The sequence below is a fragment of the Oryx dammah genome, unplaced genomic scaffold (assembly GCF_014754425.2).
Source record: "Oryx dammah isolate SB20612 unplaced genomic scaffold, SCBI_Odam_1.1 HiC_scaffold_9, whole genome shotgun sequence".
NCBI classification, from domain to species: domain Eukaryota; kingdom Metazoa; phylum Chordata; class Mammalia; order Artiodactyla; family Bovidae; genus Oryx; species Oryx dammah.
In genome coordinates this window covers 599,855-625,842 of record NW_024070193.1, presented here as the reverse complement: position 1 = coordinate 625,842, position 25,988 = coordinate 599,855, and positions in this window count along the sequence as shown.

Here is a 25,988-nt window from a genome sequence, read left to right as displayed (position 1 = left end):
TGGTGAGCCTGCCGCAGGCCTGCAAGACTCTGCTCTGAGCGGCCCGCTCACTCCCAGCCATCTCCCCGACGCTCCTCACGCCTTGACGGGCCACCACCGGGGACTCAGGGAGCGTCTACTCTCTGCTCCGTCCCCTGCGCCTGAAGATTCAGGATGCACGGTCGGTCTTCCGTGAGCGAGGCCCCTGCCATCCGCCACGAGGGACCTTTGGTCACTCCTTGTGAGCCGGGTTTCTCCAGGAGCCCCAGGCAGCCCCTGCGTGGACACACACGCCTTCCTGAGTGGGACTGGGGGTTGGGCCCAGGAAAGAGGGAGGGGAGAGAGCAGCAGAGACAGGACCCACCTGGGCTGCAGCAGTGAGCCGAGACTGCGACGAGCCCTCAGGGCCACCGGACACCCTGCCCCCGCTGATGGCCTAATCCCGGTCTGCCTCCCTGAATCCGCTCGCGTCGGGCACGTGGATCCTGGGCGGAGGAGGACTGCGTGTGCCCAGGGCAGAGAATGCAGCTGGCAGCCCGCGGGCTGCCTCTCAAAGCTGGCACCCTCCAGTCTGCCCTGATGCTGCAGGGTTCGGGCCTCTGGGCTATGTCTCTCCTCGCCCTTCCTTTCTGCAATTCAGGTTTTGAACAGTAAGCAGGGGCAAGAATCTATAAAAAGGAACTATGGGGTTACACCAGGGATTCCTGGAAGTCATGGAAGCTTATTTTAAAAAGTCTCACGGCAAACGGAAACTTTATAGCTGTATTTATAGAGGAAGCAGATGTTCCCCGGGCACTTCCCACAGGCCCAGCAGGAGGTCCAGAGAGGGGGAGGCAGTTGCTACAGGCCACACAGCTAAGACGCAGACCCAAGTGCTGTCTCGGGCCTCCTACACCCAGAATGGGTGCCCAGGCGGAGGCTGCAAGACCCCATGGCCCTCACGTGTGGGTGTGACCCGACTCCTGGTGGATGAGGCCGAAATGGGGCAGGCGGGCTTTCAGACCCAGACCTCCTTCCCGGCCAGACCAGAGGGCCCCTGCGGCCCCTTTAAGATTGGCCCCACAGGCTGGTGGGGCGTCCGGCCTTCACCCCGAGTGGCTGCAGGAGCTCGTCCCCAGAAAGGCTGAGGCAGCACAGATGCCCACTCGCTGGGCTGGCCTCCCAGACCCATTCACCGACCACCTTGGTAGTCCCTAGGGCTCGCGGCTGCTCCCCAAACCTGAGGACCCGCCCACTTACGCCCCATGGCCACGGGTGTACAGATGCTGCGTCCCAAGGCGCACGCGGTCCTCGGGGGACCGGGGCGGCCCATCACCCTCAGCTTCAGCAACAGCTGGTTTTATCCGCCAGTTTCGCGAGCCGTGGGTCAACGAGACAGGATTGCTTTGGTTCCGTGTGCAAGTTCCTGACGACTGGCGTCACGGTCAGCGTCTTCCCTCTATTTCCTCGCCGGGGGCTCACATCTCCGGCGGTCTTCTAGGTGCTGCTCATCTCTTCCTGTTACTGAGATGTGTTGTTTGTGTGCTGGGCACTTGGGACAGACCTCTCCGTGGAGGGCAGGGTGCTGGTTCAGCCTTCCTCCGGGGGTGAGACTGGGAGTCTGGGCCCCGTCCCTGGGCACAGCTGGGTCTCGGGGCACGGAGGAGCCACCTGGTCCAGCCCTGCAGCCTCTCTGCCAACCTGTCCCTTGCCCTCACCATTTCCCACCTGGCTCAAGCAGCCAGACCCCACATCAGGCATCAGGTCTCCTGGGCTGGGGGCTCAGGAGCTGAGAGGCTGTCCCATCAGCAGCTCCACAGAGCGCCTGGACGCAAAGCTCCATCCACTGGGCGTGGAGACCAGGGCAAGGGCCGACAGCCACACTGAGCCCCTCAAGCTGCAGGTTTGGGGGGTGGGAGGTGGGCTGACCACGCTCCCAGGCCCTGCCTCATGCCGCTGCAGACAAAACTCAAGAAAAGAGTCCGACTGGATCCAGGTGCACAGCGAGGGGGGACCCTCCTCCATCCTCAGGTCAGCAGCCATCCAGGTGTTTGGACGAGCAGTTGTCTGGGTGCTGCCAGGAGGCAGGGGTGGTTAACATCATCCATCTGCTGACCCAGACTGCCTGGCCCAGCCCCGCGGGCCTGTCTAATCAGGGGCAGCCCCTCACATGGAGCCGAGCCTTCCCCGAGGAGTGAGATGGTTTCTGACTGCCTTGCAGTGGCCAGCCTTGCAGGCCTCGGGTTTCCCGGCCGCCCCAAAACCTCCTGCAGTAAGGCTTTTCTCTCTATCTGGATCTGTGCATGCTAAATCGCTTCATTCATGTCTGACTCTCTGTGACCTCATGGATGTGGCCCGCCAGGCTCCTCTGTCCGCGGGATTCTCCAGGCAAGAACACTGGAGTGGGCTGCCAAGCCCTCCTCATCTGTGTCTGTGTCTGTCTACTACCAGTTCTAACTCTCCACTGAAGTCCTGACTAATACAGACAAAATAAGCAGGAAATACTGAACTGGGAGAGGGGACAAAAGCACATTTTGCTCCAGTCGGTAGAGATACCTTTCCAAGACGCGTCTGGGCACAACCACCTGGGTACGCAGACGTCGGGGGCTTGACCAGAGTTGGCCAGGGTCCTCGGGTCTGGGTGGCACGGTCGTGCGACAGACGTCCAGAACACAGGCGGCCAGCCTTGGACGAGCAAGGCCACTGCAGAAGAGAAGCGGCCGATGACGGGGCCTTGTCTTGAACACGGCTGGTCAAGGAGAGGGTCTCGAGGAAGGGAAGTGGTCAGCATTGCTTGTCTCCCAGGCGGTCAGTCCACAGGCAGGAGGACAAACCCAGAGGAGAGTCACTGTCCAAGACACCATGGCCGAGAAGACAGACCCTGAGGGCAAGGCCAGCGAGGCCAGCGAGGCCAGCTCACCCCCGGCCAGAACAAGTCCGGGGACTTGTCACCGAGAGCGCCAGAGCCATGCAGGACACCCATGGCCTTTGTGCCCTTGGCGGAGGGCTGTCCTTGAGACCTGCCCCAAGTGTGCTTGCGCTGGAGGTAGGCTGCGGTTTATTTTTCTTGTTTATCCAAGAAGCTATTTTTGTTCATTAAAACCTAGTTACTCGCTGTATCTAGCCAGGATCCTGGAGTGCTCGCTTGGTTAATTCGAGCGAGCAGAGCTTTGACGAAGTAATTTTATTGTCCTGTGGGATTGGCCAGCTTATGCCAAGCCTCACTCTTTCCGTTGAAATGGAGTTAATTTTCGCTGAAATTGCTTCTCAGCAGACAAACGCATTCTCCATCATTGAGGGCTTATGCTTCTGCAGCTCTATTATTCCCTAATTTACGCACCCGGGCAGCACAGGATCCGTGCCCTACAGATGGAGCCTCCGGCAAAGTGGAGGGAGGCGGAGGGGGTCGGGCACCTTAGCCTGGTCAGAATCGGCCCTCAGCTCCAGTCGTTAGCCACGCGATGGCTGGGGCAGCTGCAGCCCCTGCGCGCCCGGCTCAGTGCCCGGCACAACAGGAGCACACAAGGAGGTCGGGGCTGAGAGTCCTGCCTTTGAAGACCTCAGTGAGACTTAATCCCTAGACTCAGAAACCACACAGGGCAAAGAGGACTTGGGCTCAGCCCTGGTCCAGGATACGAAGATGGTCGCACCTTCCCGTGGGACCTGGAAGAGGAAGGGTGTGGAGCTGCTGTGAGGAGCGCTGACGCCTCTGTGAACTTTAGGAGGGGCTGCGGGGTGGGCAGGGCTGGAAGGACTGAGTGAAGGGGCCCCCGGCAGCACAAAGACCCCAGCGGACTTCCGAGAGGAGGTCAGGCCAGGGCCGGGGTTATCTGAGGCGTAAAGGGGCCCAAGGTAAGATCAAGGCTGAGGGAGGGTCCTTGGGCTCCCAGACCAGCTGTGGCCAGCACCATGGATAGCTCCAGCCCCAGCGGAGGCTGGTGCGGCCAGTGGGCGTCAACATCCGGGCCCCACTTGGGTGAGAGGACGTGTCTAAACCCATGTTCTCCAATTCAGCCTTGGCTGGAATGAAACTGAAGCAGAAGCTGTGGGCTTTGCTTGCAGTTAATGAAGAACCTTGAAAAAAAATGGGAATCTGTTGACAGATGCTTTGAGAAGACATGCAATAAGCTGGCCGTTACATCTTGTTAGATGGATTAGGAGAGCGCTGGGAATATTTGCATACCAATTACCATAAAATTCAAGTTCAATCTATACTTATTTTATGTCTTGCCTTCAGAAAGTTGGGCTTCTGTCTACATCTGTTTGCTAAGAAGATTCATTTTCCTGTAATATTGAAATATTGTCATAATAGTTTCAAAAAGTGTTGACTTGTAACACTGAGATTAAAAATGTTTATTAGGGAAAAAAGTACATTTGTTAAAATGTTTGTACAAGGAAAGCATTCATGCAAAGTTACCCATTTACCTTGATGAAATTAACCCCCTACTTCCCTCACTAATCCAGAAAACCACGGCCAACTCAGATGCACGTCCAAGAGAAAGCTGACTTCCTTACTATTAAGAACACGGCAAAATGCAAATTTCCCTGTAAAATGTATGTGCAATTCAGCTAAATGACTTGAACGTTCTGACCTTTAAACTCAACTCATAATCTTTGTTCATGGGGGACAGGGGTGCCTGGCCTGGGCTCAGGAATCGCACAGCTGATCTAGACCCACACGGAGCCTGCGGCCTCTTGCCGTCTCAGCACCCTGTCCCTGGGGCTCTGGCCCACGGGGATGGCACAGTTTCAGTTTCACTCACATACTGAGTTGTCTCTGCATCAACCACCTGAAAGTTTCAGGTTTCACTTGAGAGCTGAGCTAGGCTCTGAAAACATCTGGGGTGCATGCAGGCTTCTGCCTTTGGACTTGGACCCGAAGTCTCGTTGCTAACTCATGCTGCTTAACGTGGGTAGCAGTTCAGACTGTGAGCCTCCACAAGGCCCAGCACAAAACAGGACTCACGGGTTGTCTGACAACCTGGTGAGCCAGTGGGTGAATGAATGAGTGCATTTTAAAATGTAAACCTGAAGGAGCAGGTAAGTTTGGGCTGCGAAAAGGAAGCAAGGTGCCCTCAGCCACACTGGAGCTGGGGGTGCACTGAAGTCAGGGTCTCTGGCACACACCGCCCCCGACACCACGGCCCACAGGCCAGCAGGAACAAGAAAGGACACATCCTGCTGAGCCAGTGACGAGCCGCACCCCTGCCCGCCTCACCTGCAGGGCCTCTACGGGGACCCCGAATTCCCCGGGTGTGTTTATCTTGGAGCTCACCTTGAAGACCTCAGCCCTAAGACACACTGAATACGAAGCCATTTCAACTGGCATCTTGAGGCTTCCGGGTATATTCGGGACTCCAAAACTGCGTCTTTACAAAAGGCCACTTCTGTGCTGACCGGGGCCAGTCAGTGAACAGGACGGAATAGGAAGGCGCGGAGGCTCTCCACCCCGTCCCGCTCCAGCTTCTCCCCAACGTCCTGTTCCCTGAACCTCTCCACCAGAGCCATCAAAACTCACTGCTCCCCCTGAGCTGTCAGAACCTGCCCCTTTGCATCCAACCCTCTGAGGGGACAGCACGAAGCCCCTCAGGTCCCACGTCCCTGGGATGAGGCCCACGGTCACAGATTCTCCTCGAGCCCCTGAAGGTCCTCACAGACTCGCCGGGGAGCTGAACACCATCATCCAGGCTGACTAGCAGGGGCTCAGGCTTAACACTGTCAACTGGGCCAACCAGAGGGTGCTCAGACTTAACACGGTCGTCCAGGCTGACTAGCTGGGTGCTCAGACTTAACACAGTCATCCAGGCTGACCAGCTGGGTGCTCAGACTTAACACAATCATCCAGGCTGACCAGTGGGTACTCAGACTTAACCCGGTCATCCAGGCTGACCAGAGGGTGCTCAGACTTAACACAGTCATCCAGGCTGACCAGAGGGTGCTCAGACTTAACACAGTCATCCAGGCTGACCAGAGGGTGCTCAGACTTAACACAGTCGTCCAGGCTGACCAGAGGGTGCTCAGACTTAACCCGGTCATCTAGGCTGACCAGAGGGTGCTCAGACTTAACACAGTCGTCCAGGCCGACCAGAGGGTGCTCAGACTTAACACGGTCATCCAGGCTGACCAGCTGTGTGCTCAGACTTAACACAATCATCCAGGCTGACCAGCGGGTACTCAGACTTAACAGGGTCATCCAGGCCGACCAGCCGGGTGCTCAGAACAAGACGGGCGAGTTCACAGGCTCAGGTACAAGGGCCACGCCTGACGCCAGCTGAACAGAGCAGCTGCAGATGGGACCCAGCCCTTCCTTGTTATGGGACCAGACCCACAAGCCCAGATGACCTCACACGGTGCCCTCGGGCTTCTCCAAGACAGACTGACGTGAGACGGGGGTGCTCAGGAATCTGGGGGCTGTGCACGACCATTGCAGCAGACTCCAGGTGGTTTTTAGAAGCGTTTTCTCCCAGGGATGTTGGGTCCACTTGGTAGGTGGGCAGACCTCAACTCTGTGTTCACTAAAGGGCTGAGCCAGGACTTTCTCTCAGTCAAGGGAACCAGAACAGATGGGGAAACTGTGTCCACTCCAGACTTAGTCATCAGCAAACCAAGTAGCCTGCACCATGATGATTCTGCTAAGTCCATTAAAATCCTTTATATCCGACTTCAACATTTGGGGTCCCCTGAGCAAAGCTCTCCCAGTCACATTGTAAGAGGCCAGGACATTGGTTTCCAGGAACCAAGTTGCCCCCGGGGTCTTCAGTCACTCCACTCCTCCTTCCAAAGTCCTCCCACTTCCCAGTGGTGGACGGGCTCCAAACCCCCTGCTGCACTGGCTCAGAAACAAGCCTGCAGCCGGGGGCGGGGGGGGATTTCTCTTCCTCTTTATAGACACCAGAGCTGAAATCAGAGCTCAACCACTGCCATGGGGCAGCGCCTGCCTTGGAGAACTCCAACGATTCCAGGACCGGGGTCTCCAGTAGACCTCAGCAGGTCACGAGGAAAGACACCGCGCCCACACACTCGTGCCCCTCCAGCAGCTGTGGACGCACTGTGCCTTCCTGCCCCGGCAGGTGGGGACAGGGTGAGGGGCAGGCTGGCAGGCTCTTCTAACTGCTGCAGGTCCTGACTGCTGGCACAAGTGTCCGGGCTTCCATGCTGGTTTGCCCAGTCACGAATTCTCATACGGCCTTATACAGGAAGAGGCTGGACCTGGGGCTGGAGTCACGTTCCCAAAACACGGTCCAGAGGGGCTGTCCACACCGCTCCCACCCAGGTGCTCCTCGCCTGATGGACCACTTGAGCTCAGCAAGTGGGCCTCACAGAACCGCCCCATCTCACGGGCGAACGCACTGAAGCCTTCCGTGCAGACAGGCCCCGTGCCCTCTGCAGCTAGGGTCCTCCAGGGAAGGCCGTCCTCCCCAGTGAGCACCCCGCCCGAACTTCACAGCCATCGGGGACCCACTACTGGTCAGGAGCTACACGTGCAAGCCGTTCCATGCACCCCACAGCCGTCGTCCTGCATCACCGCCAGTCTTCAGGATGAGTCACCTGCCCCAACAGCATCAACAGAACGCAATGGGCACAGTTTGTAGAGACCTTTCAGAAGCCCCAACTGAGAGCTCCGCGGTTGCTCCGCACCCTCAGGGCCCACCAGCTCTCTGGCCCCCCCTCTCCGGTCACAGCTGATGACAGGAGACACACTTCAGTACCACAAGTTCCTCACTCGTGCGCTGCGGACACCCACGTGTCAGCGCAACACTTTCCCCAGAGCACTCCTGGGAGGTGAAGACCTTCGGCCTCACACCTCATAACCCAGAGGATTTTTTTTTATTTTAATTGGACGCTAATTACAATACTGTGGTGGCTTTCGCCGTACATTGACATGACTCAGCCACGGGTGTCCACGTGTTCCCCATCCTGAACCCCCTCCCCCCCCCTCCCCCTCCCCTCCCTCGGGGTCGTCCCAGGGCCCCAGCCCTCAGCACCCCGTCTCATGCATCGAGCCTGGACTGGCGATCTGTTTCACATAGGACACTACACGTGTTTCAGTGCTCTTCTCTCAACCCAGAGGTTTTGTCTCTGGGAATCTCCTCCTGCCTCCAGAGAGACTCTTCCATCCGGCGGAAAGGTGCTGCTGACCTCCAAGGGGTATGCTCCTGGATCCGTGCTCACATCTAAGAAAGCACAGACCTGACGGGGCCTGAACAGCAGGCGGAGCTTCTCCTCAGAACCAAGAGTAAGCCTTCCAGGAACCGAAGTGGTGAAGGCCGAAGGAGGCGGCTTTCACAGGACCGCAGGGCCGGGACTGGGTGTCTCCCCAGCGCTAACCCTCAGCTGCTTTCCTCCCCTTTTTCTTAGAAAGACAATGAATGCTCGTATCTGTATTTCCCAGCCTGCTGCCAAAGGGGGAAAGCTTTCTGAGGCCTGGGTTTGTCACCAGAGCCCTGATCTGCCTGAGATAATGGGGACCATTTAGTGATACCTCAAGTGTGCTTGCTGTGACAAAGAACCCCCTGGTGCAGCCTTTGGGGGCAAAGTCCACAGAACAGGAGGGACTAAATATTCCCCAAATGCCACTGACCCTTGGCTCCAAAGGGCAAATCCAGAAATCCCAGTAAACGGCACCGTGAAGGACCAAACCACAGCGAGAATCTCCCACGCACCCCCAGACTTATGTCTGTGGAGACTGGAACCCCCAGTGGGCCCATGAGTGTTTGAACAGTGGGCAAGGGGAGGCTGGCGTTTACTGGGATATTCAACTGTCCCTGTGAGTGTCCACAATAAACCTGATGCTTCCCACTGGTCTTCCTCACTAGACCTTCACAAGTGTCTTAAACACACAACTCCAATTTTGCCTTTCCACCTTGAGTCAGAGCCAGTGCTGATGAGTGTTCGATCAGAAATCTCCCCAAATACCAGGAGAGCCAGCTGATGCCACAGCGACGTGGGGCATCAGCCCCACAAGGATCACTGACGCATTTCCTAAGCAGCTCCAGGAACCCGCCCACCCGAGCCAGGGGGCAGAGGCCGACCGAGGCCCCGGGAGACGTGCCCGCAGAAGCGCACACTAGCCTCACTCGATCGAGGGGCGAGTACACTGGTCACTCGTTCGGCCAGCAGCCCTCAGTCTAGGCTCACGGCTTCGGACCGTCATACGCACCGAACTTGTCATTTACTCTTAATTCTGCTTTGCATAATTACATAAAAACTTGGTACTTGTTGCCTGTCAAGCCTGTCAGAAATGATGTCTTGAATAGAAAGATGTTGGCTCAACACTTTGAGACGATTGCTGGGTTGATAACCTTCACGAGATAGGATCCTAAGAGTGAAAATGCTGAGGTTCCCCCTTTCACCTTCTGTGTTACTCAAATGTGGCCTCGCGATCTTTACGATCACTAGGCACTTTCCCCTCTAACGTGGGATGTGAGGTCTAGGAAAGGTCCTTGTTGACCCCGAGGGACAGAACCTAATCCCGCTAAACTTGGATGGCCCGGCTCTCGGTTAGTTAGTGATGCTTTCAGAGAGAGATCTTGGTCGAAAGGGGAAAACGTGAAAATGAAACAGTGTAACCTACATCAAGGGCCTTCCCTGCTCTGAGGGTAAAGAATCCGCCTGCAAAGCAGGAGACGCGGGCTCCATCCCTGGGTCGGGAAGATCCCCTGGAGGAGGGCACGGCAACCCACTCCAGTGTTCTTGCCTGGAGAATCCCATGGACAGAGGAGCCTGGTGGGCTGCAGTCCACAGGGTCACAAAGAACCGGACGCGACTGAGCAATGAACACTCTCACTTTCTACTGCAGTCAAACCGGCTGGGGCGCCATGAAGGGGGGCCTCCCACGCTGCACCCCCACTGCAGCTCAGAGGCTCAGCAGGAAGACTGAAAGGACCTGCCCTTCTGCTGGCAACAGCTGGCACCGAGGCAGGCAAAGAGAGACTGCCTCAGCGCCAGCCCGCCCCGGTGCTCCCGCAGCCAGGGAGCCCGCAGGCCACGATGAAGGCCCCGCACAGCCTGCCTCACGCTCACCTTCCCAGGCCTCCTTAAACTTGTCTACCGTTTGCCACAGTTTGCTTCTCTGGAATTGCAGTTCATCTGTGATTCCCGAATAAACTCTTGTTGGCTAGGTAGAGGCCTCGTTCTTCCAAACCCAAGGCTGACAGGACTGTAGGCCTCCTGGGGAAGCAAAATGTCTGAAATTCAAAAGGCGAATCACTCATGGTGGGGCGGGGGAAGGCAACCTATTGAGAAGCAGCCCAGCCAGCATCTCATGTGGCTTCCCGTGGTGCCAGAGGCTGCCCAGACCTGGGCAGTGAGGCAGGCGAGGGGAGTCTGTCCAACCACCCTGCAGACCTCTGCGGGCCTCTGCAGGCCCCGGCGGGCAGGAGAGGAGCCCGGCTGCCTGGACCATCTCCAGGACAGGATCTAAAGGTGGAGAAACCCTCACAGCGCTTGGAGCCTCGTGGCTTTGGTCGGGCGACTGGACCCCTGCCATTGTCTGTTCAGCTGTGAAATACGGATGATGAGGGGCCACCTCATCGGGGCACAGGACGATCAAACCCTGTCCACACTTGGCCCCGAGAGGGTGCCAATGCAGCCACGATCTTCGCCCAGCAAGCAACAGCAGCAGCTGCCTCCCACCAGGAGCAGGAGCCCTTGGCAACCTCAGCTACCACCCAAGACCCCCAACTCTCAGACACGGAGGAAGCGATGCCTGCCTCAGAGGAGACATGGGACCCGCCGTGGCAGGGATGCTGCCCCCTGGCCCGCCCGCACGCCCACAGCCCCAGCCGTGCAGGGTGGTGGTCTGCATGCGCCCCTCTGGGGCTGCACGGGAGAGACCCAGCCCCCGCACTGGGAATGGACACAGTGATGGGCTGGACAGGGCCCCACAGACACAGAGATGCCCCCAAGCGAGGAGGTGTGCCCGGCTCCCCTCCACGGACGGGAAGTCCAGGCCTGGCACAGACGCCAACCACCCAAGATCCGAGTGTGAGCGCCTTTCCCGATGCGCAGTGGGACCGCCAGTAAGAGCGCGGTGGCCGTGGTCTCTCCTGTGCCATCCACTCCTCCCGCCCATCCGCGTCGCTAGCACGGGCTCCCCGAGGTCGGAGGCCAACCCGACGCCAGCCCAGAGCCAGGCCCAGCCCCCCTGGGGCTTCCTTCACCTCCGGAACTTGTTCTGTGTCTCAGTGCTTCTTATCGCCTGATGACAAAATTAATATATGTTCATGGTGGAAAAAAAGAAAAAAAAAATCCCTGAACATGTAGAAACATGGAAAGAACGAAATTAAACCGTTCACAAAGCCCTCACCATTGTCGATATCCTGGAGCATTTTCTTGCAGGTTTCTTCCAGTGAACACACGCGGGTGATAAACAACTCGGAATTACGTCACCCGTCAGGGTTTCAGTGTCTGCTTTTACTTAACCTTTCTCCAACACTCCAGCGCGCCTCTGACGCCTCATGTTTCCCTGGGGCTGCGGCTGTGTTGACCGCTCTGGGGACGCGGTTCTCGCCAACATGGGGCTGTGGGTCTCGTGTTCAGGTGGGCACGCAAGGGGGGCACGCTCATTCATCTGTTTCCCTACTTTATGGCACCCCGAGCCCCTCCTCGGACGGCAGTGACTTTGATCTAGCCTTTTCCCGGGCGATTCTGTTTTCCAAGAGCGCAACCCTAACGCGCCTCAGGATGCCGGGCTGGGGAGGAAAGTCCCGGCTGCCAAGGCAGCGGCCACCATGGGCTCAGCGTCCCCAGGGCCTGCGGATCAGGGTGAGGGAGACTGCATGCGTGAGGCAGGGCGGAGACCCAGGCCGGGTTCTGGGAGGGGACAGACATGCAGCCGGTGGCCCCCTGGTGCTGCTTGTGGGAAGAAAAGGGCTAGAGAGCAGCGTCACGCCGGCGCTCATGAGTCCTCCCTGGAAAGAGTTACACTGAATGTGAGCAGAGATCTCAGCTCACGGAACCCTGGGTGATTGTTATTTTAACTGTGCGTCTGTTACAGCTTTTGCATAGAATATGCATTACTTTAATAAAAACAACAGCCTTTTTAGAAGTCTCTTTCTGTGCTGGCATAGGGTAAATTATCATTTCTATTTGCTTCTCTTTCTTTTTTAGTTCCCCCCCCAACACTGAAATCCTCCCATCCGTCTGTAAGTTACTTTGGTGTGAGTTGAGGATCTTCTGTGCTCTTTTTTCAGAGTTATTTCACCAGCACTGACTGCAGTAGCGTTTGGAGGAGGAAATGGCACCCCACTCCAGTATCTTTGCCTGGAGAATCCCACGGACGGAGGAGCCTGGCGGGCCACAGTCCACGGGGTCGCTAAGAGTCGGACACGACTTGGTGACTAAATCAGATCAGCAGCAGCAATGTTAACTGAAAACCCAGCCTTTCACGCGGGCAGCTTTCTCTTTCCTCACTCCCCGGCTGCCTGTCGCCTGCCCCGTAGATACAGTTTCGAGCTCTGCGAGGGCTAGTGTGGGGCACCCCGTTTCCCCCTCGTCTGCTCAGCTGCCCTGGCGCCGGGCACCGTTTGCATTGCACGTGCTATCAGGAGCGCGGGCTCACCCTCTTATCCTCCGTGTGTGTCTTCACACACTCGCCACAGCCACTCTGTGCAGTCTGAAGTAGTCTTACAGGGATTTAAGGTGAGGCTGCACTTTTGACCCAGCGAGCCTGCCATTCGGGGAACTGGCTGTTTCTTCACAGGTTCTTTAACGCCTTCTTTAACCTCTGCCATCGCCTCTGACTAGTACTGCAGTCTTCTAAGAAACACCCTGACCAAAGGGAAATGTATCCTTCTAATTAAAGCTTGTTTAAAAAGTAACAGGCTGGAAGCCCCACGCAGTTAAACAGAGGCAACTACAGCTGTTCTCCGAGGAACAGTTGCAGCTCTGATTCTTTCAGTATAAATAAGGAAAACTGAAACTTAGAAGGCAATAGTAGACAAGAGGCGATGGCAGCCCACTCCAGTGCTCTTGCCTGGAGAATCCCAGGGACGGGGGAGCCTGTTGGGCTGCCGTCTATGGGGTCGCACAGAGTCGAACACGACGGACGGAAGCGAGTTAGCAGCAGCAGCAACAGTAGACAAGAAGAATGGAAACTGAAGAGTTTAAGAGACAGGAGGAAGGAAATAATAGCCCCAGAAGAAGAATTTTAAAAAGAAAACCAAATTGTATCAGTTTTCTTAGGTCGATCTCCCACAACAATAGAAATAAAAACAAATATAAGCAAATGGGACCTAATCAAATATAAGCTTTTTCACAGCAAAGGAAACCATAAAAAAATGAAAGGACAACCTACAGAGAAAATGTCTGCAAATGATGTGACCAGTGAGGGCTTAATCTCCAAAACAGGGAAACAACTCACAGCACTCAGCAAGAAAAAAACAACACCACTGACAAATGGAATAGACGTTTCTCTGAAGAAGACACTCAGGTGGCCAAAATGCACACGGAAAGACGCTCGTCATTGCAAGACACAGACGCTGGAGAGGCTGTGGAGAGAAGGCCCTCCTGTGCTGTCGGTGGGGATGCAGACTGGTGCGGCCCCTGCAAAGAACAGTGAGGAGTCTCACAGAGCCCACAGCAGGATTGCCGTGGGGCCCGGCAGCCCGGTCCTCAGCACACACCCAGACTGTGGCTCAAGACGACACACGCACCCCGGAGTCCACAGCAGTCCAGACACGGAAGCAGCCCGAATACCCAGTGACAGACGTGTGCATGAAGAAGATGCAGCTCACGTGCACGGTGGAAAGCTGCTCAGGCACGAAGAGGAGCAAAACCTCGCCTCGGTAGCAACATGGATGCAAGCAGAGATCCTCATACTAAGTGAAGCCAGAAGGACAGCCAGACTCCACGTGCGATCACGTCTATGTGGAATCCAAAGTACAACATCCGTGAACGTCTCTGAAACAGAAGCAGCATCGTGGGACACCGATAGCAGACTGCAGGCTGCCAGAGGGGAAGGCGTTTAGGGGCGGAGCGGGGCAGGGCTGGGCAGACTTACGCTGTTATATATGCAGAAGGGAGAGACGAGGACATACTGCCCAGCACAGGGAACCATGCTCAACATCCTGTGATAAACCCTAATGGAAAAGAATGTAGAAGGAATACGCGCAAGCGGCTTCCTCGGTGGCTCAGATGGAGGAGAACCCACCTGCCGATGCAGGAAACCTACCTGGGTCAGGAAGATCCCCTGGAGAAGGGAATGGCAACCCTCTCCAGTACTCCTGCCTGGAGAATTCCATGGACAGAGGCCTGGCGGGTTACAGTCCATGGGGTCGCAAAAGAGTTGGATATGACTGAGCAACTAACACTTTTCACTTTAATGAATGTATATTACTGAGTCACTTTGCTGAACAGCAGTGATTAGAACACACTGTGAAAAGAAAACAAACCAAAACAACAAGAGAAAACCAGGAGATTTGATGGATGGTTCCAGGCACAGGCATTTATCCTCCAGCTATGAGGGGAGGCGTCTGTGTTTCTCCTTCAAGTCCCATCACCCTGTTCTCCGGTTTCCAAGCTCTGTCCTTCGCGCATATACATTCAGGACTGTTCCTGTCTTCCTGGAGAACTGACTCCTTTTTTGTGCAGAATGCCTCTTGTTCTGTTAATAATATCCCTATTCTCTACTCTGAAGGTGTCTATTCTCTGCCATCAGGTTAACCTGACCACTCCCGGTAATGGTCAGTATTTTATGGGATATCTTTCTGCACTGATCTTCTCTACATCTCCATATTTAATGTCAGCTTCTCATAGACAACACTTGTTGGGCAAGAGCTAGTTATTCAAATGTACTGGAAAAGTCACGCAAACCTCTGACCAAAGCAAAGCAAAGCAAAGCAAAACAAAACCAGAAGATTAGCCAAGGAGTCTATTTCTGCAACTTGGGAAAACTTGGTTTTAGGAAGAGCTTCCCCTCCCAACAGGAGATAAGGAGATAGAGCCTACGGACTGAAAGACTGATGACAAAATTCTCTTCCCTGCGAGAATTTTAATAACTAGGGCATTTCAAAATCCGTATGAGCACATGCACACTGCTATACGTAAAACGGATAACTAGTAAAGACCTGCGGTATGGCCCAGGGAACTCCACTCAGTACTCTGTAATGGCCCATATGGGAAAAGAATCTAAGGAAAGCTGGATACGTGCATAACTGCCTCACTATGCTATCCAGCTGAAACCACCGCAACACTGCAAATCAACTGTGTGCCAATGAAAAAATGGAAACAAAATGAGCTTGAGCGTGCATCTGTGGACACCGAGACACCACTGGTCGACTCATTGCTTCAGTGGCTTTTGCTCAGTGGTTCTATCCTTCCTTCCTCTTGCCCTCACCACCTCATCACAGGACACAATCTCTTACTCACTATTGTCCCATTTTATCACTCACTGTCCTAATTTTAAAGTTAGAACAATTTAAATTGTATTTTAACTAAAAGGCCTTTACCTAAAGCAGTCGTATTGCTTCTCTCCAGCCTATTTCACCGTCTCAAGATCTTTCTAAAAAAACACTCTATAAAATTTCAGTATCTCCTGTTAGGATACAAACCTCCACGGAAGCAAGGACTCTCATGGTGTTGCTCACTGGTGTGTTCCCAATGCCTAGTGAACACCTGGTGTTCACTGGGCGCTCCATTAGTGACTGTTGGTGATAAATAAATGAGCTGCTCAGGATGAGAAACTGGTAAAAAAATAATACACCTGCTCTTTACCCAGTTCCCACAAAGCGTCTAAAGCCCTGAATGACCGGAGCACCTTTGTTGCGCTAACGAGGACCCCAGCACACGCCACGGTCCAGGGTCCGTCACCCGAAGGTCCAGGCTGGGACCAAAAGGCTGGAGCGCTGAGCTGCCCAGCGCCGGGCAGAGGGGGAGGACGGGGAGAGAGTCAGGCCTGCGGCCGGTGACTGAGTCAACCCCGCCTCCCTAATGGAGCCCTAGTCGAAGCCCCCGGGAGGGGGCCCCCTCGGGGTGGGGGCGTCCTGGTGGGAAACCCCGTGGAGGGCTGGAAGGGCGACAGATTCGAAACCCTGGAAAACTGCAGGAGCTCTGTGAAAAGACAGGAATAATCAAAACAGATTCAAGCGAAGGCTGAGAGAGGGACTCCACCAGGAGCCACGAGAGAAGACGAAAAACGTGTGCGCAGGGAGCAGGGCCTCTGACGGCAGCTCTCAGGCTTTGACAGGTTGGGTTTAAGTTCTCTCCCCAAACTTGGAGAGAGTGAGCGGATTCTTGGCTGCGTGAACCTCCGGCGGAGTTTCTCACCGAGTTGGCTCCAGGAACCGCTTCTCCCCCGGGCTGGTTTGGATCCGTCTCCTCTGTGCTGATCCCTCCCTTGGTTTCTGTCCCCGGAGGGTGAGGGGCTGCCCACGGCTCCACATGGGGTCTCGTTCTCGTTCCTGACAGAGCAGGCTGGGGGCGGGGGTCCCCGACACTGGCTTAGAGCAGACATGCCTCATAATGGGATCTGTATAAACCAGTTTCTTTTATAAACGTGCAAGTCCACGAAGAGTGCGTTATCATTATGAGAAAGTACGAGGAGACACAAAAGCCCGGGCTGTCAGGATTCTCGGCGCAGACGGGGGCGATGCCGCGCTGTGGGCCTGCAGTTTCAAGAGGGAGGGTCTCACCCTCAGTGTTCTCTCTACACACACAGGAAAAACGAGGCTGCGGGAGCATTGGAAACATTTTAAAAGAACCTTTGTTCAATTTGTACACTCAAGGAAATAGCTTCGAGAAGGTTTTCGCTTGGAGGAAATAAAAGATATGGGTCTAGAAATCAAGATAACGTTTGATTCTTTTTTTAAGAAATAAAAAAGAGGGCGGCGGAGAAAGTCCCTGGAGACGATGCTTTTCTTGCAAGGAGGTGGGAGGAAAGTACAGGTGCACGGGGCTCGGTCACGGGTTCCTCGGGGGCTTCCTGTGGCCAAGGGCGTCTGCAGAGACCCAGGAGCCTCGGTTCTTTCACGAGTGTGAAGGCTGTCCCTTATTTTGCTTGCTGTTCCTTTTGGCATGGATAAAGGGTATGGGGAGATGTAGTCACTGGTTTCAACAACAAAGATAAAAACAGCATCTCGATAGATGTGGTTTGGCTTGGATGAGAAGGTGGGTCACCAAAGGAGGCCCGGGCTGGCCCGAACGCCTGCCCCGGCCTTCGTCTGGGTAAGAGCAAACATCTCCCTGCCGGGTTCAGGCCACGGTCCCTGGAGGAGGCAGTGCGGGCCTGGAGGGCTGAGAATCTGCCCTGTCTGTGTGCCAGGTGGGGCCGCGGGCGGGGCGGCCAGAGAGGGGAGGGACACTCACTCACACACTCTCGATCCCCGCAGCGAGCAGCCGACCCAAGGAGCAGGCAGGGAGGAGGAAGCGGGTCCCAGCGGCTCTGTGAGTGAGAGAATCTCAGATGAGCTGGGGCGCGGGCGAGCGGCTGTACAGCCGTGTCCGCCTCTGTGGGCCCTGCCCTCGCTGCTCGACCTCAAGCCAAGGGAGGGGCAGAGAGCTCGGCCTGCGGCAGGGTGCCCAGTGGGGGAGCGCCGGCTCAGAGGAGACTGCTGTCCCGGCTGCCACCCTTCTGCGTGCTCTCTCCTCCTGGACCCCGGGATGGTGCCCACGCTTCTGCTGCCGCCTAGGCCTGCCCTCGTCCAAAGAGGGCGCGTGTCACACCCACGCAGGGTTTAACAACGGTCAAGCTGGGCATACCCATCGCCCACAGGCGTGCCGGGCGGTGGTTCAACAGCGTAAACCAAGACGTGCAGGGAATGGTTAGACAAGGAGGGCCGGGGCAGACGGGACCCCAGGCGTCTCTTTGAACCCTGGGCTTTTGTGCAGCAGGTGGCCGGGTTTCCCCCGTGGCTGATGCCTGCCTGGCCGTGGACATTCGAGCAGCTCCTGGCTGAGCAGGGGGTGGTTCTTGGACGCCGGTGCACTGGGAGGCCAGCAGCACACTCCCGGGGGTGGCAGGGCAGGGTCGCGGGAGCACCGCCACAGGCGCGGCTCATCAGGGCGGCGAGGTCGGATGTCCCCCACGGCTGTTCACGAGCCTCCTCAGACGGAAGCTGCCCAGAAGGCTGCCGCCGGGCAGACGTGTCCCACCGAAGGGAGCGGGGTCATACCCCGGGGACAGGCTGAGGGCAAGAGGGGACGGAGCAGCAGGGGGCCTGTGGGGCGTCCTTGAAGGTCCACAGGGAGCGAGTGGCCCTGAGCGTCAGGAGTGCACCACCAGCGAGTGACAAGGTCTGGGTCCCCTCTCTCTGCTCCTCGAGGACCCAGAACCACAGAGGGGGCAGCGAGCAAGGGGTGAGAGCAGACAGTGGGCTTTCTCAGCCCTGTCCCCCCCGCCCCGGGGAGCCCAGGGCCGAGCCTCGTGCTCAGGGGTGGGAAGGGAGCGCCCTGACGCCAGGTGTGGAGTTAGCTTTCGGTTTTGACCGGCTGGATGCTTTCACACTGGAAGAGACTCCTCACTCCTGAACGTGGCTGGCGGTGGCCAGCGGCGGGGGAGGGACGGGGCTGCTCCTGCGTGGCTGGTGGAGTCAGGACATCCTGGCGGGCACATTGCAGGTCAGTGTGGACCCCACGAGTCCTGGGGTCTGCGTTTGACTCGGCAGCATGCTGTGAACATTTTCCGTATAAACACGTTGCAGCTTCGCTGTCAATGCCTGATTGAGTGATTTCTATAATTCCCTAGGAGAAACTGGGTAATTTGGGAGGATTCTTTTTTTATCCAGCCTTAGAAACTCTATCAGCAGCCATCACACCAAAGTCTCATAGAAATAGGGCTAACACGTGGATACGGGTCTCCTTCACTTTTATTGAACATTTTCTTGCAGTTTCTAGTTACTTCAATAACACATGAACCATAAATAAAGGTATGATTCTTATACGTGAAGAAACAAAATTATAATTATTTGCCAATGATACGTTTATATACTTATGTTTCCCAAGAGTTCACAAAATAGCTGGAATTAATTAACAAGCTTCAGTATAAACACAAGACAACTACTCGTGAATGTATTTTCTGTGTAACATAAGCAACTTACTAGAGAGCACCCTCAAAAGATCCCATTCACGAGGAAAAGAAAACATTAAAAATTTTTGAAAATAACATTTACCAAAAATTTGAAGAGTGCTATTAAAAATGGACTATATTTTGCTGGAAAAAAAAAAAAAAACAATGGAGAACTTTGTTTCTAAGTAAAACACCTAACGTTTTTTAAAAATGTTGTGACAATTAGGCATATGGAAAGATGCTCACCCTCATTCATCACAGGGGAACTGCAAGTTCAAACAACAATGAGCTACCTACCGCCCCACGTCCACTGAGGAGCTGACAATACCAACCGCCGGCCAGGACGCAGAGCGATAGGAACACCCACTTGGCGCCGAGTGCAGAACGGAACGGCCACTTCAGGGGACAATCCAGCCATCTGGACTTCCCTTGTGGCTCAGCTGGTGAAGAATCTGCCTACAATGTGGGAGACCCGGGTTCAATTCCCGGGTTGGGAAGATCGCTGGAGAAGGGATAGGCTACGCACTCCAGTATTCTTGGGCTTCCCTTGTGGCTCAGCTGGTAAAGAATCCACTTGCAATGCGGGAGACCTGGCTTCAATCCCTGGGTTGGGAAAGTCCCCTGGAGAACAAAAAGGCTACCCACTCCAGTATTCTGGCCTGGAGAATTCCATGGACTGTATAGTTATAGTTCATGGGGTCACCAAGAGTTGGACATGACTGAGCGACTTTCACTCACTAGACACAGTCATCACTCTACGACCCAGCAATCCTGTTCCTGAGCATCCATCCAAAGTGTGTAAAAACCTGTGTCTTCGCAGAAGCTTGCTCATGGGTGTTTGCAGCTGCTTTATCCGCAGCTGACCAATCGTGGAAGCCACCAAGACATCCTTTAGTATGTGAATGGGCAAATGAACTGTGGTGCCTCCATTAAACGGGATATCATTCAGCAATAAAAAGAAGTCAGGTACCAAATCATGAACATACATGGATGCATGTCTTAAACGCGCATTTCCAAGTGAAAGAAGCCCGGCATGATCCTAGCACCGTGACATTCTGGGGAAAACCACGGTGATAGCAGAAGATGCGTGGCGGCCGGGGGCTGGGGGCCAGGATGGGCGGCTGGAGCGCAGGGGCTGGCTCGGAGACGCCAGGTGCTGGATGAGTGACGTTACACGTTTGCTAAAAGCCGCAGAACGTGCAGCACAGGGTGAACCCTAACGCGGGCTCTGCCCTGCAGTTAACTGCAGCGCATCACTGATCACTCATCGGTTATGACAGACCTCCCACAAGATGGTAATAACGGGGGGCTGGGGGTATGGGAGGGTATTTGGGAACCCTGTGCTTTCTGCTCAGGTTTTCTTTAAACCTAAAACTACTCTACAAAAAAGGCTATTAACTAAGAGAAGAAAAAAAAAGAGTTACTGAGGCACGAAGGGACATGCAAGAGCCGTAAACACCCATAAACGTCATTGCTTAACGGAAGAAGCTAATCTGAAAAGCTACCCACCACGCGATCCAATCACACGGCATCCTGGAAAAGGCAGGTGTGCAGAGACAGAGTATCAGGAGTTATGGGCTGATTGAAAAGGTGAAACGGATTCTTCAGGGTGGTGAAACAATCCCGTATGGTAGAATAATGGTGGGTACAGGACGTCACAGAGTTGTTGAGACTCAGAACACTCCCGCATAAGACCCGACAGCATAAAGAGTGTCCTTAGTACAGTTATTATAATTACTGTTAGCATTTCTTTGTTTATTTGGCTGTACCAGGTCTTAGCTGCTGCGTGTGGAATCTTTAGTTGCGGTATGTGGAATCTAGTTCCTTGACAAGGGGCTGTACCCAGGCCCCCTGCACTGGGAGCGTGGAGTCTTAGCCACTGGACCACCAAGGGAAATCCCCCTTAATGCATTTAAATCTCAAAGTCATTGAGGTAGAGGGATCCCAACATGGAATGCAGAACGCAACAAAACAGTTTAACTCTATCCCGAGGGCTCAGCGGGTAAAGAATCTGCCTGCAACTTGGGAGGTGCAGGTTTGATTCCTGGGTCAGGAAGATCCCCTGGAGGAGGAAACAGTAACCCACTCCAGTGTTCTTGCCTGAAAAATCTCATGGTCAGAGGAGCCTGGCCAAGGTCAGGCGGGCTACAGTCATGGGATGCGGCAGGAGTTGGACACAACTGAGCAACGGAGCACGCACACGTGCAAGAAACACGACAGCAACGGAGCACGCACATGTGCAAGAAACACGACTGAGCAACCAAGCACACACATGGACAAGGAGCACGCACACAGGCAAGAAACACGGCTGAGCAATGGAGCACACACACGGGCAAGAAACAGCCTCATCGAAAGGGATGGAGAAAAAGAGCTGCGAAAGTAACTCTGGACATGAGTAGAGTCTGAACAGCTGCCGCCCAAAGAGGCACGTGTCAACGTCGGTTCATTCATTGTAACGAATGTCCGTTAACTGGAACTAAGGTCTTCAGTTCAGTTCAGTCGCTCAGTCGTGTCCGACTCTTTGCGACCCCATGAATCGCAGCACGCCAGGCCTCCCTGTCCATCACCATCTCCTGGAGTTCACTCAGACTCATGTCCATCGAGTCCGTGATGCCATCCAGCCGTCTCATCCTCGGTCGTCCCCTTCTCCTCCTGCCCCCAATCCCTCCCAGCATCAGAGTCTTTTCCAATGAGTCAACTCTTCGCATGAGGTGGCCAAAGTACTGGAGTTTCAGCTTTAGCATCATTCCTTCCAAAGAAATCCCAGGGCTGATCTCCTTCAGAATGGACTGGTTGGACCTCCTTGCAGTCCAAGGGACTCTCAAGAGTCTTCTCCAACACCACAGTTCAAAAGCATCAATTCTTCAGCACTCAGCTTTCTTCACAGTCCAACTCTCACATCCATACATGCCCACTGGAAAAACCATAGCCTTCACTAGATGGACCTTTGTTGGCAAAGTAATGTCTCTGCTTTTCAATATGCTATCTAGGTTAATCATAATTTTTTTTCCAAGAAGTAAGCGTCTTTTAATTTCATGGCTGCAGTCACCATCTGCAGTGATTTTGGAACTAAGGTAAGGTGTTAGTAAATAATGGTGAAGTGGTGAGGGTATGGAGGTGTTCTCTGTGCAAGTTTATAATTCTTCTGTAAATCTAAAACTGTTCTAAAGTTAAAAGTTTATTTAAGAATACATATGAACTCTTCCTTACCCAACTGACTAATTTTAATACAATTAAAAATCTTCAGTAGGATTTTTTCCAAAATGAAAAATTTATCCCAAAGGTACATGGATGAAAGAGGAGGCTGTCCAAGTACATGATGGAGAAGATAAGAAAGGGATGAATTTCTGTAACTGATACGAAAACACATAGTCTATAATCTTAAAAGAACGTGGTTCTGATTCAAAAACAGATTGATGAAATGGAATGCTTGATCCAGAAACAGACTTGAGAGCTTATAGATTAAAAACAAGGGTTAGTTGCTCAGTCATGTCTGACTCTTTGGGACCCCAGGGACTGTAGCCCGCCAGGCCCCTCTGTCCATGGGATTCTCCAGGCCAGAATACTGCAGTGGGCAGCCATTCCCTTCTCCAGAGGATCTTCCCGATCCAGAGATCTAACCCAGGTCTCCTGCATTGCAGGCCTATTCTCTACTGTCTGAGCCACCAGGAAAGCTTACAAATAGGTAATCTCAACGAAGGTGCCCTGACTGAGTGGAGGAGAAAAGCTTACTGCATGTGTGTGTTTGCAGCAGCCCCCAGGTGCACAGGACGCACCCGCTTTATCTAGTGTCTGATGTGGCCTCAGTAGGGTGAGTCCCCCCTTCCTTAGATCACAGGGCACCCCCCGCCCCCCTCCCACCACCCCTGGGCTCTCCCCTCAGCCTTGACCACACTCCCCCCTCCTTCCCTCCAAGGTGTTTGCTGCAGGCTGAGACAGGCAGGTGCTTCCGGTGAAGGGGCAGAGTTGCTTTCTGTGAGTGTCTGCGCTTACACAGACGGCAATGCCACCGCGTGGGCCCGGGCTTCTCCCTGCTCCACGCTGGCGGTGGAGCAGGCTCCGTCCACACTCGGAGCCAGCACCGCGAGCCGTCCTCCCCTGCACCCACCCGTGTCCCCGGCGTTCCAGGCCCGTCAGCGATGCGGGGATGAGGCAACCCGCACGGCGGTCACCAGGACGGACCCTCGGCAGGGCGGTCGCCGAGTCACAGGGCTCCGCAAAGGACGGCCCGCCTGCTCCGCAGAGTGGGTGCCGGCTCGGTCTCGGTGGGCGGTGCGTGAGGGCGCCCCCAGCGACCCTCTGCCACTGTGCTGTCCAGCCAGCGCCCTCTCCTCTGGTCTGATGGGCGTGTGGGCGCCGGCGCCGCCGCGGTGTTCCAACAGCTTGGGCCGGAGCACCACTCCTTCGTGCCCTGCGTCCCCACCGCCGTGGGCAGCCGCCCCAGCCCCCACCCCGGTTTTGGCTCCGTGTTCCAACGACGTTCCCACCTCCTCAGTGATCCGCTAAACCCCAGTCTGTTCCAGACCAGAGCTTGGCTGAGTGCCGGCTCTGCCTGGGGTCCGGCAGCCCGGGTCTAATGCCAGACGACAGGGAGACGGCAGTTACCTCCGAGACCCCCCACTGCCCAGCCTCGCGCACCCCGCTTGGGGTGGACCTCAGTGAGTGGCTCCAGGCGGTCCTCCCCGCCTGGGGCGTTTGTGTAACAGATGCGCTGACCTCCCTCCGCCTTTGGAGGCATCTCCGACGCTATTTGCGGGGCAGTGGCCCCAGGCTAATTTGACATCTTTTCTGGAGCCAGAAGACAGCGTGCCACATTCCAAGTTTACAGGGGAAAATGGGGAGAAAAACGTTTAAGTGCTCTTTGTCTGTGTGTATTGAAAGTATATTAAAGCGTTTTTAAGGGAAAACATATAATTATTGCGTTTGCCACATCCAGCAGCTGAAAGCTGCTCTTCTGGTTTTCTCCAAGTCCTTGTCATTTTCTTGGTTGGTGGCAGACCAAATTACTAGTCAGCAGCCCTTGGGTGATGCCTGCCACGTTAAACAGAACCGCGTCACAGCAGCAGCAGGCGTGCTCGTGTACCTCAGGCTGTGCAGGGGACAGGCTTCGACAGGAACAGTCACGGAGTAACCCCAGCTCTGCGCGCTGGCTGTCCTCAGCTCATGACTTTCGTGGAAGAACCCCCCACTCTGAAGTGGAGCCTGTGTCTTTCTCGTGAGGGTTTCCACCGCCCTGCTTCCCCTGACTCCCGGGGAGGGGACCGGCCATCAGGGCCGTTCAGAGCTCTTCAGATGCTGTCAAGGACAGCCAAGGTCGAGGACCAGCATCAACTCAGACCATGGGCTTCCCACCCGGCTGCACTCCGCATCACCCGAGAGATGACGGAAGATTCCCGGGTCCCGCTTGCAGAGCGAGGTTCTGATTCAGTTGGTGCGGGTCACAGCCTGGGGGTCAGGATGTGTGAGTGTCTCTCGGGTGACTCAAACGAGCACCACGTTTAAGGGCCTGTGGTCACAGACGTCTGCCTGGCGCCCTCTGCATCGAGGTGCCCGTTAGTTTAACCCTATCAGATTCGAAAGCACCCCGTCCCCCGATAATCTTGGTTCTTCTTTTGAGCTAAAGGTTAACTCAGGTTTTGTGTATGTTTCCCAGTTATTTATTCACCCTTCTTGCATTTCGTGCCTTCCTTTGGAGTTCCTAGTTTTGTTTTTTTTTTCATGAAGCATCTTTAGAACTTCTTTTAGCAAGAGTCTGGATTCAGCTATAAGTGTTCTGCACAGTGTCTTCATAGGACGGCTTTGTTTCAGCTTCCAGCTGGAGGTTGGCTGGTGGGGAGCTGGCGTCCTCACTCGGGGCTCTAGAGGTGCAACTGCCTTACCTGACTCCTTGTCTCTGACGTGTGTCGACAGGAAGCCTTTGTCGGTCCATTAAGCATTTGCAGATAACGTTTCCTTTTTCGGGTCTGGTTGCCTTTATGCTTTTTCTCTTTGCCTTTTGGGTTCAGCAGTTTCACTCACATAGCATTTGGGTGTAAATTAATTCCTTTCCTGCCTCCCGCCTCTGATTCTCTGCTCTGAGCACCGCGTATTCCCTGCAGCCAGACTGCTCCGGCCGTTCTTTCTGACAACGCCTCTCCTGCGTGGGGCACTTGCGCGAGTCCTTCGCACACCTTCCCCGGGCTCTCAGCCTCTCATGGTGTCTGGCCTTTCCCTCTCTCTGCAGTGTGCTTGAAATCTTCCCTTTAACGCTCTGTCATAATCACTTCTGGGAGAAGCAATGGCGCCCCGCTCCAGTACTCTTGCCCGGAAAATCCCCTGGACGGAGGAGCCTGGTAGGCTGCAGTCCATGGGGTCCTAAGAGTTGGACATGGCTGAGAGACTTCACTTTTCACTTTCATGCATCGGAGAAGGAAATGGCAACCCACTCCAGTGTTCTTGCCTGGAGAATCCCAGGGACAGGGGAGCATGGTGGGCTGCCGTCTATGGGGTCGCACAGAGTCGGACACGACTGATGCAACTTAGCAGCAGCAGCAGCAGCGTAATCACTTCCACATTTCAAATGATTATGCTTATTTCTAGAAGTTGTGCTTGCTTCCTTTTTCAACCTACATGTTTGATTTGCTTGAAACTATTTCCTTGCTTACGTTTTCTACTCCTTATTTACGTCAACAATTCTTAGCATGCTTACTTTATACTCTAGTTGATTTTTATTTGAATTTCTCGGTAAGCTAGTCCTTCCTACTTTATCTCAGCTGACACTACGACTCAGTTCGTTATCTCTGCGATAGGAGAGGCCTTGTCTTTTAGAGGTCTATATCGAAATATTCATGACTGAAATGGCATGAGGCCTGGGCGTGTGGAGTAAGTGAGCCCAAGTATAGACAGAGTGAGCCACATCTCCTGGTTTTCACATATGAGCTCATCTTCACCAAGGACGGTTTTCTCCTTCCGGGGAGTCTCATGTAGAAAGGCTACTGAGAATGCCTTTTTGGTATTTTCTGCTGGCTGGCCTCATTACGTTCATGGG